Source organism: Grampus griseus, assembly GCF_964374135.1.
Source record: "Grampus griseus genome assembly, chromosome: X".
In the NCBI taxonomy this organism is placed as follows: domain Eukaryota; kingdom Metazoa; phylum Chordata; class Mammalia; order Artiodactyla; family Delphinidae; genus Grampus; species Grampus griseus.
In genome coordinates this window covers 3,785,361-3,798,623 of record NC_138999.1, presented here as the reverse complement: position 1 = coordinate 3,798,623, position 13,263 = coordinate 3,785,361, and the positions used below count along the sequence as shown (strand labels likewise).

Below are 13,263 nucleotides of genomic sequence, written 5' to 3'. Positions count from 1 at the left end.
CTGTCGTAGCGTGTGTCTGCCTTAACAGCAGAACAGCTGACCCTTCCCATACCCGAATGATGTGGGCCGATGCCTCTTGGCAAACTGAAAATGTTCGGTTGATGTCACGGGAGAACCACAGGAGCCTGCAGAGGAAGGCAAGCCTTGCAGTTTTGTCAGGCGTGGAATCAACATGGAGATCCACACTCAAAATGCAACGCCTCTTTCACTGCTGTTTCCAAATGTGTACCTTTGCCCCCATCCAGGAATTCTAAAAGGGTGGTTGGAAGAATGGGTTTTTTTGTTTGTTTTTGTTTTTTTTTTGCGGTACACGGGCCTCTTACTCACTGCTGTGGCCTCTTCCGTTGCGGAGCACAGGCTCCGGACGCACAGGCTCAGCAGCCATGGCTCACGGGCCCAGTTGCTCCGCGGCATGTGAGATCTTCCCGGCCCGGGGCACGAACCCGTGTCCCCTGCATCGGCAGGCGGACTCTCAACCACTGCGCCACCAGGGAAGCCCTGGAAGAATGGTTTTTGATCTATGGGTTCAACGTGATGAAATTCAGAATGCAGCTTACCTTGTTATTCCTCCAAAAAATATGTGATGTTCTAATTGAGGGACAAACATTAAAATTGCTGTATTAACCCCCTTTTGAACAAATGGCAGCTAAAATTATTTTATTTGAAAATAATCGTTAGTTACTTCCTAACTAATGCCAACGGTGCATGGGATCTATTGATTTTTAGTAACTTCTGCGCGTCCCTTAATATAGATCATTTTTCCCTTTGCAGATTGCATTTTAATACAAAGGTGGTCCACCTAGACTAACGATAAAAGAAACGGCAGCGTTCCAGGTGAAACGTACAACATGCATGGTGCTGCCTGGTGCCTGGAGCCATTATATCCTGATGCATCGTTTTAATTGCAGTGAAAGCATCCAACCGAAATGGAATATTTCTGGGTTAAATGGCTTATTTAGCTTTGCCATTTTGGGGGAACGCCTCTTCAGTAAAGCCTGGTGCCAGGCACGGACAGATTCTTTAGTCAGAGGCCAGAGTTCGTTTGGATTATGTTTACGAGATGCCGTTGGAAAATTGGGTGGTGTTTTCTAAATGATCTTCAGGGCAATGGGATTATGCTGTACGTCTGAGAAGTTGCCCTCTCTCCCGATGGAAGCGTAGAGTCGTACACCTGTAAATACAGGGATCAGACCTTTAAAAGTAAACAACCTCTTTTCCCCTTCACTGGCATGATGATTCGGTGCCGTCTGAGCGGCAGGGAACCCACTGGCCTGGCTCCCCTTGTGTTTGGCCGGGGAGGCTTGCAGCAGCTCTGCAGTGCCCCGAGCCAGCAGGCTTCTGGAGTTCCAGTCTGCTGCATGAACGGCAAGTGGAGACACACCGTCTTCCCAAATTGCTCACAGGCTGCTAAGTGAATGATTTGTGTTCCCTTTGAATTCATGCTGTAAGCGAGAATGCTCGCTTCTCGCCGAGTGATTGCTCTATGTACCTCCGGAGGCATCCTTACTTAAGCCTCCCATGTTAGGCCAGATTTCTGTGTTTATAGACCAGAAGGGCACAGGGGGCTTGGCGCATGAGGGGACATGCAGGCTCCTGGGACCTTTCTTTCCTTTCTCAACCTCAGTCTCAGGCTTTCCAGCCTTGACAGTTAATCTCACGTGGACTCTGGGGTGGGTGGGTGTCTGGGTGAGGATAGCGCCTTGGGCAGGGGGGGCCAGGTGCTTGAATGCTGATAAACTCAGACAGGGTCCAGTGATGCCTTCCGTGTTTCAGCCGTGTTATAGTTTAATATGTCAGTGGCTCATATGGGATTTATGCCTTTGCTCAGAAATCACTGCACAGTGGCTATGCCCCTGATCTGGTATGCATTTAGAAGTGGTGGCTGGATCGTGGAGTATGCAGTGTTCTTTAGTTCCCATCAAGAAACACGCACATCACTCTTTGGCCCATGGACATTGGAGGCGCCCCATGGGGTGTGCTCTGAACAGACGGGGATGCTTGCTCTGGGGTCGCTTCCAGGCTGCAGGAGGGCAGCTGACAGGCAGGCCAAATGCCCCAGCACACGGCTGGGCTCCAGATGGCTGGCTGGTGCCCCCTGGCACTCCTTCAAGTCGTGCCGTCCTTGGGTCTCTAAGAGAACTCCCATTACCTGGAAATTGAGGGAATGCATGGGGTTGACTCAACAGATGCCTCCTACAATTTGAGACGTTCAGTCAGAGAGAACAGATGGAAAAAAGACGCCATCCACTTAAACGAAGGCCACCAACGCGGTAGCTTAGAACAACGTCCACAAATTCTCTCATGGTTCCTGTGGCCCGGGAATGTGGGCACCTCTTAGCTGGGTCCTCTGCTCAGGGTGACACAGAGATGCCGTCGAGGTGTCAGCTGGGCTGCCCTCCTTTCTGGAGCCCGTGCTGCTCTCCCAAGCTCGCTCACGTGTTGGAAGGATCCAGTTCCTTGTAGTTGTGGGATGAAGGGCCCCCTTTCTTGCGGGCTGTCACGGAGGGCTGCTCGAAGCCCCTTTCCTACACCACTGCTTGCTTCTTCAAGGCCAGCAGGAGACTCTCCTGCTCCAGTTGGTTGGGAAAGGATCCGATCCAGCATGCCCTCATCGAGCACATGGCAGCCCATCCCATTTCCCAGGTAATGTCCCTACTCCAGGGATGGCTCTTGCACTATCTTTGCAGACCCAGCTCATATCCACGCAGCTGGGACTGCAGGAGGGCAGGACTCCTTAGGGATGCCTTAAGGGACGTTCACCTCACTGTTGTTAGATGCCTGGCATGTTCGTTTCCTGGGACTTCTACAGCAGATGAGCACCAACTTGGTGACTTAATGTGACGGCAATGTATTCTGTCACTGCTGAGGAGCCCACGAGCCCAATATAGAGCTGTCTATAGGGTTGGTTCCTTCTGGTCCAGCCTCTCTCCCAGCTGCCAGTAATTCTTGGTGGTCCTGGGCTTGTAGCTGCTGCACATCCTGATCTACCCTCATCTTCTCTCCATCTTCCTCTCTGTGTGTCTCCCACTGGCCTCGCCTCTCCTTAGAAGGACCCCATCACTGGATTTAGGGCCACTCTGAATCTGGGGTGACCTCACTTCCAGATCCTTCACTAATTCCATCTGCAAAGACCATACCTAACAAGGAGGTCACGCTCTGAGTCTAGGTGGATATGAGATTGGGGGAAGCTTTGGAGCTCACTGCAGTGACCAAGCGTTGCCCATGGTCTGATGCTACCCAAACCCTCTTCTCTCATCTTGCATCAGACTCTCCTGCCCCTTTTCTGAAACCTTTTTTTTTTTTTCCACTTTTCTTTTGGTCTTCCTTTTTTTTTTTTTTTTTGCGGTACGCGGGCCTCTCACTGTTGTGGCCTCTCCCGTTGCGGAGCACAGGCTCCAGACGCGCAGGCTCAGCGGCCACGGCTCACGGGCCCAGCCGCTCCGCGGCATGTGGGATCTTTCCGGACCGGGGCACGAACCCGTGTCCCCTGCATCGGCAGGCAGACTCTCAACCACTGCGCCACCAGGGAAGCCCTACACGTGATTTTTATACATGGTTTCTTATTACATTATTAGCTAAAATATTCTTTTTTGCAAATAATGTTTATTTGACATTCTTACATTGTTTCATAAGACATCTAGACGATGATTCTTCTGTGCATAATTTTCAGTACTTCTCTGTCATGATTTCCCCATCCTTAACCTTAATTCTGACTTGATTCTCCTTGAATTCTTGAGCTCGATGGAGTTTCATTCTCCTCAGTGTGTTCCATTATTGGAACATTTCTTCATATGAATTTTACAAGATGCCCTCAGGAAGGATATAGTTTCTTCACACTTGCATCTCAGAAAATACTTTCTCGCAGGACAGCTTGCCAAGGGTTCTTCTGCCAAAATATGATAGATCTGACTCCATTAACTATTCCAGATAATTCTAAGGTGAGAGAGATTTTTCTTTTCGTGTTTGTCATGGTCCTAAAGACATTTGGGGGAGCTTATCACAAGCAGACAGACAGACCCCAGATTGTATGAAGAATATAGAAGTGCATTGGATCGCAAGATGGGGGTCCATGAGGAGTGTCACAGGACCAAGAACCAGGGATGGGTGGGCCAACACCACCTAGAATGCTCTCTGCCCGTCCTGAGTCTGATGCTTCCTCATGGCACCTGTACCCACATGACTCTCTGCGTGTTTCTGACTGGCCGGCTCCTTTGGGAAAATGAGTATCCCAGGGTGTCTGCACGCCTGACCCTCACATCACAGCCAGAAGTGCGGGGGTGGGAGTGGGGCAGGGAGGGCCAGCATAGCCTTTGACGTGGCCCACCTCGACTAGGGATGCGGGGACGTGCAGTCGAGACGGATGCCTCCAAAGATGGCTGCCGTCGCACGGAGGCTGTTCGTGCTCTTCTCTGGGACCCTTGTCATTCTGTTCGGTTTTCTTTGCGTCACTAATTTTGAAGAACGTTACCAGGCTAGGTCTCCGCGTCTACCTCTTTTCATGTATTATTCTGGAAGTGATGGAGCTGTTAATCTCAGGAATATGGTCTTTAGTCTTTACCTTAATTCCACACAGATCTGGGTCTTCCTTCTGCATCCTCCCTCTTATGTTTTATGTTCTTTACGGGTTGATTCCTTTTGCTGTCTTCCTGACTTACTAACACTCAAAATCATTTCTTCTTTGAGTCCCTTCCTTTTCTGACCATATATATATATTTTAAATTTAAATATATATAAATATGTATATTCCCTAAGTGATGCTAATCTTTATTTAAATATATATGTATACATATGTATGTGTGTGCACAAATATATATGGTTATATACATACTTCCTGAGTGATTCAATTATTTATTTAAATGTATATACATTTTATAAACATTTGCTTTTATCATTTATTTTTATTTATTTTTTTAAATTAGTTAATTAATTTTTTGCTGCGTTGGGACTTAGTTACTGCGCGGGCTTTTCTCTAGTTGCAGCGAGCGGAGGCTCCTCTTTGTTGTGGTGTGCGGGCTTCCCATTGCGGTGGCTGCTCTTGTTGCGGAACACGGGCTCTAGACGCGCGGGCTTTTCTCTAGTTGTGGCGAGCAGGCTCAGCAGTTTTGGCTTGCGAGCCGTAGAGTGCAGGCTCAGTAGTTGTGGCGCACGGGCTTAGTTGCTCTGCGGCATGTGGAATCTCCCCGGACTAGGGCTCGAACCCGTGAACCCTGCTTTGGCAGGCAGATTCTTCAAGACTGCACTTCCAGGGAAGTCCCTATCATTTATGTTTAAATAATATATATTTATATATATACACGTACACATAGGTTTGTATACCTATAAATATGCAGGCGGACCTCGGAGATATTGTGGGTTTGGTTCCAGACCACCACAACAAAATGAATGATGCAATAAAGCAAGTCACTCAAGTTTTTTGGTTTTTCAGTGCATATAAAAGTGCTGTTTACACTATAGTGTGGTCTATTAGGTGTGCAGTAGTTTTATGTCTAAAAAAATATACAGACCTTACAAATAACTTATTGCTGAAAAATGCCCAAACAATTACAATGGCTACATCAAAGATCGCTGATCACAGATCCCCATAACAAATTACCAAAGTGTGACACAGAGACACAAAGTGACCAAATGCTGTTGGAAAACTGGCGCAACAGACTTGATGATGCAGGGTTGCCCGAAACCTTCAAGTTGTGAAAAATGCCGTATGTGCAAAGCACAAAAAAGTGAAGTGCAATAAAACAAGATATTCCTGTATAATTTTTAGTACGTGATAAAAGTATATGCCTATATATGTATGTGTATATACATTCTGTAAGTGTGTGTGCGTGTGTGTACACTCGTGGCCGCTTTCAAAGAATGTCACTGTAAAAGCTACGTAATCATTTTTGTGCATATATGTAACACAAACATCATTTTTACCAAGTGCTGCCTCTCTTTATTAGTAAATGTATTTCAGCTCAGAATACGAACCTAAACGTTATCGTCCCACAAACATGCTCATTGTCTTTTTACATAATAAATAGTTAATTAATCCAGAATTAATTTTATCTTACGATGAAGTTTTTATATTTCTCTCTTTTCAAATATTTAGTTAATGGTACTTTTTGAAAAGAAAGACTTTATCATACTCATGGTAGCATTAGTAATAGTACAATAAATAATATAATGAGAGCAGCAAAACCTTATACCTCATTTGAGCCAAAATTATTCACACTTGCAAGTTTTGTTAGAATCAACGTTAGAATAATTTTGTTCAGTTACCCCCAAATTTTGTCACTAATGAGTTACTTTGAAAATATATTAATATTGTTACTCAGTTTCTGCCACTGAATGCTTCCACATGTGTACAAGTCTTCTTTTATATCTCTCATAATTTTGTATATTTTATACAGTGTGTTATATACGTCTTAAGGTTATTACTAGATGGTTTATTATTACTACGAAAAGTATTTCTTTCTAAACATGTTAATATTCATATGTATAGAAGTTGATTTTGTGTATTGTATTCATCCAGTTAGAACTAAGAAGTCATCCCTTCTAACTTACTTAGTTGATGATCTAAACTGTTTTTCTCTGGTTAGATAATCTTAGGCAGGAATCATTCTTCCTCTTTAATATTTTCAGAAAATTCAGCCTTTCCCAAAGCCTGTTCCCTGCAATGTTACATCAGCTCCTTATTAACTGGATTGAAAAAGGATTCCCTGTCAAAATAGATATTGCCGACCCGCTGATCCTTTCATTAAATATTAATTGTATCAAATGCTGTTTGCCATTCTGCAAATACTTTTTTCTCATTTGACCGTATTCCATTGCTTAGCGTTGACTTTTCTCCTTCCACTGTTGACAGCAAGCGAAGTATTACATTTCTTCCTGTGGATCTGGTCTTCAACATTTGTAGAGTAACCCTAACTCTTTACTGGATTACAACATACTTTTCTTTCTTTTTTGTTCAATTTAACATTTTGTGTTGTTTATCAAACTGGTCGCCAGAGGACATCACCATGTGTGAGGTTACTTTCTAGTTCATTGTTGCCATTTGTGTTAACGTTTTGGGTAGACAAGGAAAAATCCAATGGGATCTTCTGTGTTTGGAGACTCTGAAGGTCTTTACACCTGAGGGAACGCCGATGTGGTTCCTGTATATTGTATATTGGTGTCCATTTCCCTGTATTCAGATCTAAGGTACACATCTGCACCTTTTTCCTCCCAAAGAGTGGATTTTAATTCCTTCACTCCACTTGCTATTCCTTCCCATCAGCCTTTATCACCTCAGCCTTTTCTTTCTATCTCAGACTGGTCCCTTTTCATGCCTCTGAACCAAGGAAACTGCATCTTATTTTGCTACGTGAAAAACTGCAAGCGGTTATCTAAATGTTCCCATGGAATCTTCCAAAGGCTGTGGTTATCTTTTGTTCCGCGCTGCTTTTATTTCCACACAAAACACGTACTGTCTTTCATTTTTTCTCTTTCCTCTTGGAGTAAGTCAGGATTTACCCAGATAAGGTGTCTGCCAACAGAAGGGATATAGATGTGAACGGTCCTTTCCTTTGCCAAGGGTCCAGCTGTCCTCGTCATTCAGTGGGGGTGGTCCCAGAGCACCTGCACACGTACCTGGGGATTCCTTAGAAATGCAGACCCTTTGCAATTGTTGATCTGTCTGACTCCTTCTCAAATTTCTAATGTGGTATTCATCTCCAGGCAGTATGGTCCCTTACTAAGACAATCTCAGTACGTGTTAACATTCAAATACTCTGTACTTGCTGAGTGTGTGAAAAACTTCACTGGACATCTAAGACTTTTCCTGAATTGTCCAACACTGCAGCAGTGAGCAGCTGGCCGTTTCCATGCACCAGCCCTACCTCTTTGCTGTTTGTTTTGGTTGATGTAAAATTTGTTTAATTTGAAGGTATATATATATACAGATGTTGCAGTGAGGTTTTCTGAAATAATGACCAGTCAACCCCCTGAGGTAGGAGCACATCTCCCCAGTTTTGCGGTTTGTACACACACTATTCTTTGTGATAGGTGGCTGAATTCAGGGGGAGAGGAGATTTCAGTGATTCACTGATTGATTTCCTGTAAGGTTTATAGAATGATTCCCAGTGTCCTAATGCCATCAGAAGATTCCTGAGCAGTAGACTGAATTCTCTGCAGTGTCGTTAATGGGTTCATAGAAAACCCACCAGAAGCAGCCTTGGATTTTCTGCCGTTGTGGATTTGTGTTCAGATCTTCTTGTTTGTTTTCATGAGTGTTTAAGTTGGGGAATTTGCATTTGAGGATGCTACCTGGGCACCATATCAAGAAGTCGCTTCTTTTTTTTTTGGACCGTGCTCTGCATGGCATGTAGGATCTTAGTTCCCCGACCAGGGATCGAACCCGTGCCCCCTGCAGTGAAAGCATAGAGTCTTAACTGCTGTACCACCAGGGAAGTCCCTAGGGAGTCACTTCTTTAGAGAGGTTCCTGCAGAGACGTTTCATCCAAATCGTGAAAGCTGGTTGGGATATTGACCGGCAAGCAGATGTAATCATGGGAGCGAGAATGGCTTTTCTTGGTGAAGGATGGCAACTGAATATATTTTAACACTATTTACCATCTTCTTATTGACTCACGTCATGCTGTTAAATATTTTGAGCTGGACTTAGTCATTCCCTATTTCTTCAATTGGATAAGTAAGAATAGTAATAACCAAAATCCATAACCTGGAGAGATTTTCATAAATACCTGAAATTGCATATAATTACCAAAGAAATGAAATCATTCGGCTCGCAATGACTTTGTCTGTGGCTCTCAAAATATCATGCTTTCGAAAACGAAACTCATTTAGCGTAAATCTGCAAATACCTAGGGAGTTAGTAAGCTTACGTCTTGGCCTGAAGCAAATGCTTTATGGACTTACAATAGAAGGGATTGATTGGCTTAGAGTCATTAAGCCTATGGGATTAATTTGTATTAAAGAAAATCCCATCCTGCAGTCCCCACCCAGTACTATTTTCTGAAGCAATATCATGCTAATTATCATGCTAATGTAAATATATAAGAATATTAGAACTGAAATAAGTCAGAGATTATCGGAATGTGTTTAATAAAGCTGGGTCACATTTTGTGATCTACTGTTTATGTAGATTCTGAGTCCTTGGGGGCAGTGGCTTGAAGAGCTTAGGAATCTCTTTATCGGTACCAACGAGGACTGTATTCAAAACACAAGCGTTCTTTTTTCAAGTTCAGTGCCACAATCTCGCCTAAAGAATGGGCTTTCCTTGACAAAGGATATTCTGATAATTAAGAGTTCTACCTCTAGTCAAAAGGGTCTCTTTGCATGTACTCTTTCCTCCCCATCCCTCCTTTGAAACTCAAATTCCGACATCTGGTTCTTGCCTTTCCCAGAACAAGAGTTGTCCTTCACCTACATAGTTATTTAGATATAATTTTCATTTTCTTTACTAGACCAGTGGATGTCATCATTGGCTTTTTCATCTGTGGGTCATAATTTACTGGGCTGGCCAAAAAAGTTCGTTCGGGTTTTGGCCAACCCAGTATTTGGGGGAGCAAAACAGAAATTGCTTTGTCACGGACTAACCTACCAGCTTGCATACAATGCTTTTCACTCTTTGCTAAATGGTGACGTTGCCTTGCCAGGATGCATTTGAGTTCTGGGTTTGAATCCCCAGACTGTGGCGAGTTGATTTCCTGGACCAACTTACGTATCTGTTTTGGGGTACAGTTGTCTCTTCTCTATGGTTGGGGCAACAATAGTTGCTGACAAGTTTGCATATGGTTACAAAGTATATGGACCAGTGCCCTGCATGTATTAAGCCAACATGGCAATTTAGTTAACCATAGCGTCCTACTGAAATAACCGTCGTAGCAATAGGAGGACCAGTACGGTGCGGGTAAGGAGCGCCATGTGGTAATTTTCACTCTGTAACTGGCTAGCATGTATCGTAGACCCAGCTATATATGTAAAGCCTGTTACGTAAATATTAGCTGCGTCACCAAGTAGTCGTAGCATCTTTTAGGCAAGTCGTCCTCATTTGATCTCCTTCACCTTCTTGACCTACAAAATAAAGATGTCACATAGAAGGACCTGGAACTCCTTGGAGAAATGTCTGATTCTAGAAATGGGGCAGAAAAGATACAAGATGATCCGGAAGCACCTTATCGTGCCAGGAAGCAAGGCAGTGCTTAAAAAAGAAGGAAAACACCCACAGCGACGGGGGTATGTTGAAGGGGTACAGAAACCAGGTGAAAGCGTTCTGACTGGCCAAAGCTAGAACAATTTGAGGAACAAAATTAAGTACTGTTGTAGTAAAAGACATACAATCCCATACATACATACCTACAATCCCATATGGTCCTAAATGACTGAAAAAATAAACAGGAAATGTGAGTTTCCCATTGCTGCTGTAACAAATGACCACACTGTTACTGGCTTATAATGACACAAATTTATCTTAGAGTTTTCAAGGTCAAAAGGCTAAACGGGGGACTCCCCTGGTGGCGCAGTGGTTTAAGAATCCGCCTGCCAATGCAAGGGACACGGGTTTGAGCCCTGGTCCGGGAAGATCCCACACGCCACGGAGCAACTAAGCCCGTGTGTGACAACTACTGAGCCTGCGCTCTAGAGCCCGGAGCCACAGCTACTGAGCCCGCGTGCCGCAACTACTGAAGCCCGTGCGCCTAAAGCCCGTGCTCTGCAGCAAGAGAAGCCACGGCAATAAGAAGCCCGTGCACTGCAACGAAGAGTAGCCCCCACTTGCTGCAATAGAGAAAGCCCACGCACAGCAACGAAGACCCAAAGCAGCCAAAAATAAAATAAATATATAAATAAATAAATTTATTAAAAAAAACCTTTGGGCTTCCCTGGTGGCGCAGTGGCTGGGAGTCCGCCTGCCGATGCAGGAGACGCGGGTTTGTGCCCCGGTCCGGGAAGATCCCACATGCCGCGGAGCGGCTGGGCCCGTGAGCCATGGCCGCTGAGCCTACGCATCCGGAGCCTGTGCTCCGCAACGGGAGAGGCCACAACAGTGAGAGGCCCCTGTACCGCAAAAAAAAAAAAAAAAAGTCCAAATGGGTCTCACTGGGCTAAAATCAAGGTGTAGGCGGGATTGAGTTCCTTTAGAGGATCTAGGGGAAAACTCATCTCTTGATAATTTTTTTGGTTTAAATTTATGGAGGCCACCTGCATTCCTTGGCTCAAGGCGCCCTCCTTAATCTGCAAAAAACAAAACAAAACAAACAACAATAAAACCCACCAAACAGTTTAGCATTTTCCAGTCTCTCTCTAACTCTGATTGTCTTCTGCCTTCACCTTGCACTCTAAAGGACTCGGGATTCCATTGGGATAATCCAGGAAATTTCCTTATTTTAAGGTCAGGTGATTATCATCCTTAAGGGCATCTGCAAATTGAATTCCCTATTGCTGTGTATCATATCATATTGTCAGGTTCTGGGGGTTAGGGCGTGGATCTCTTGAGGAAAGGGTGGCATGATTCTCCCTACCACTGGGGAGAGAAGACACCCCTCCCATGCAGAAGCATTCCAAATGATTTATGGAGATCCTCTCCCTCAAGGCGCTGGAGCCTGAATCTCTGCCTCTTGGGCTTGGTTGTGCATGCTGACTGCCTTTCAGAGATTCTAAAATTCAAGGAGGAGAAAAGAGTCGCTTTATTTATTTAAAACATCTTTATTGGAGTATAATTGCTTTACAATGGTGTGTTCCTTGTTGCTGTATAACAAAGTGAATCAGCTTTAGGTATACATGTATCCCCATATCCCCTCCCTCTTGCATCTCCTTCCCATCCTCCCTCTCCCACCCCTCTAGGTGGTCACAGAGCACCGAGCTGATCTCCCTGTGCTATGTGGCTGCTTCCCACTAGCTGTCCATTTTACATTTGGTAGTGTATACATGTCAGTGCCACTCTCTCACTTCGTCCCAGCTTACCCTTCCCCCTCCCCATGTCCTCAAGTCCATTCTCTACGTCTGCGTCTTTATTCCTGTCCTGCCCCTAGGTTCTTCATGACCATCTTTTTTTAGATTCCATATGTATGTGTTAGCTTACGGTATTTGTCTTTCTCTTTCTGACTTACTTCACTCTGTATGACAGACTCTGGGTCCATCTACCTCACTACAAATGGCTCAGTTTCGTTTCTTTTTACGGCTGAGTAATATTCCATTGTATATATGTGCCACATCTTCTTTATCCATTCATCTGTCGATGGACACTAAATCACAGGCAAGATCCTTTTTGACCCACCTCCTAGAGAAATGGAAATAGAAACAAAAATAAACAAATGGGACCTAATGAAACTTCAAAGCTTTTGCACAGCAAAGGACACCATAAACAAGACGAGAAGACAGCCCTCAGAATGGGAGAAAATATTTGCAAACAAAGCCACTGACAAAGGATTAATCTCCAAAATATACAAGCAGCTCACGCAGCTCAGTATCAAAAAACGAGTCACTTTATGATGGAGAAACCTGACAGATGTGACTTTGGCCAGGTGATCAAGGTCAACATTCACAGTGATAAGTCATATTGAGAACATGCACCCTTGATATGACGCGATGAGGACACTTGACCTCCAGGCTTCCTTCCCCCAATTCACAACCCCAGTCTTGTCATGAAAAACGTCAAGGAAAAAAAAAAGCAAAAACCAATTGTGAGATATTCTACAAAACACCTGGTGAGAGCTCTTCAAAAGTGTCCAGGTCAGAAGAAACAAGAAAAGTCTGAAGGTGTCATAGCCAAGCAGAATCTAAGGAGACATAATGACTAAAATAGAATGTAGGATCCTGTGACAGAAAAAAAATAATATAGGATATTTGGTAAAAATGAAGGAAACCTCAATAAAGTATGGACTTCAGTTAATTATAATATTTCAGTATTGGCTCACTCATTATCACACATGGACCAGATGTTAATAAGAGAGGTATGAGGTATATGGCAGCTCTCTCTACTGTCTTTACAATCTTTCTTGACATGTGAAACTCCCCTAAAATCTAAGTTTATGAGAAAAAAAAAAAAAAAGAAAGCAAAAAGTGCAGATCACAGACCTTCGTCTGTAATTCCCAAGGACGCTTTGAGCATCCCAATGTACGATATCCATGAAAATACTTTGAAAATATCTTGCATTTAAAATCCAAATGGGATTTTGCTTAAAAAAGCATCTTGCCTTCCATGTCATCAGCCTTGAGTCATATAGAAAACAAGTGATTATGATTCGCTTAACGCTAACACAGCACTGTGTTGGCGCCTCCCTGATC

At 44.1% G+C, this 13,263-nt stretch overlaps 1 protein-coding gene across 2 annotated transcripts in view; it reads left to right on the top strand.

The window, feature by feature from the left end:
- LOC309839093 (neuroligin-4, X-linked) overlaps nt 1-13,263 on the top strand; it is a gene marked incomplete at both ends in the record, with an annotated part of 267,724 nt that overhangs the window by 109,836 nt on the left and 144,625 nt on the right. The window lies entirely within an intron of this gene.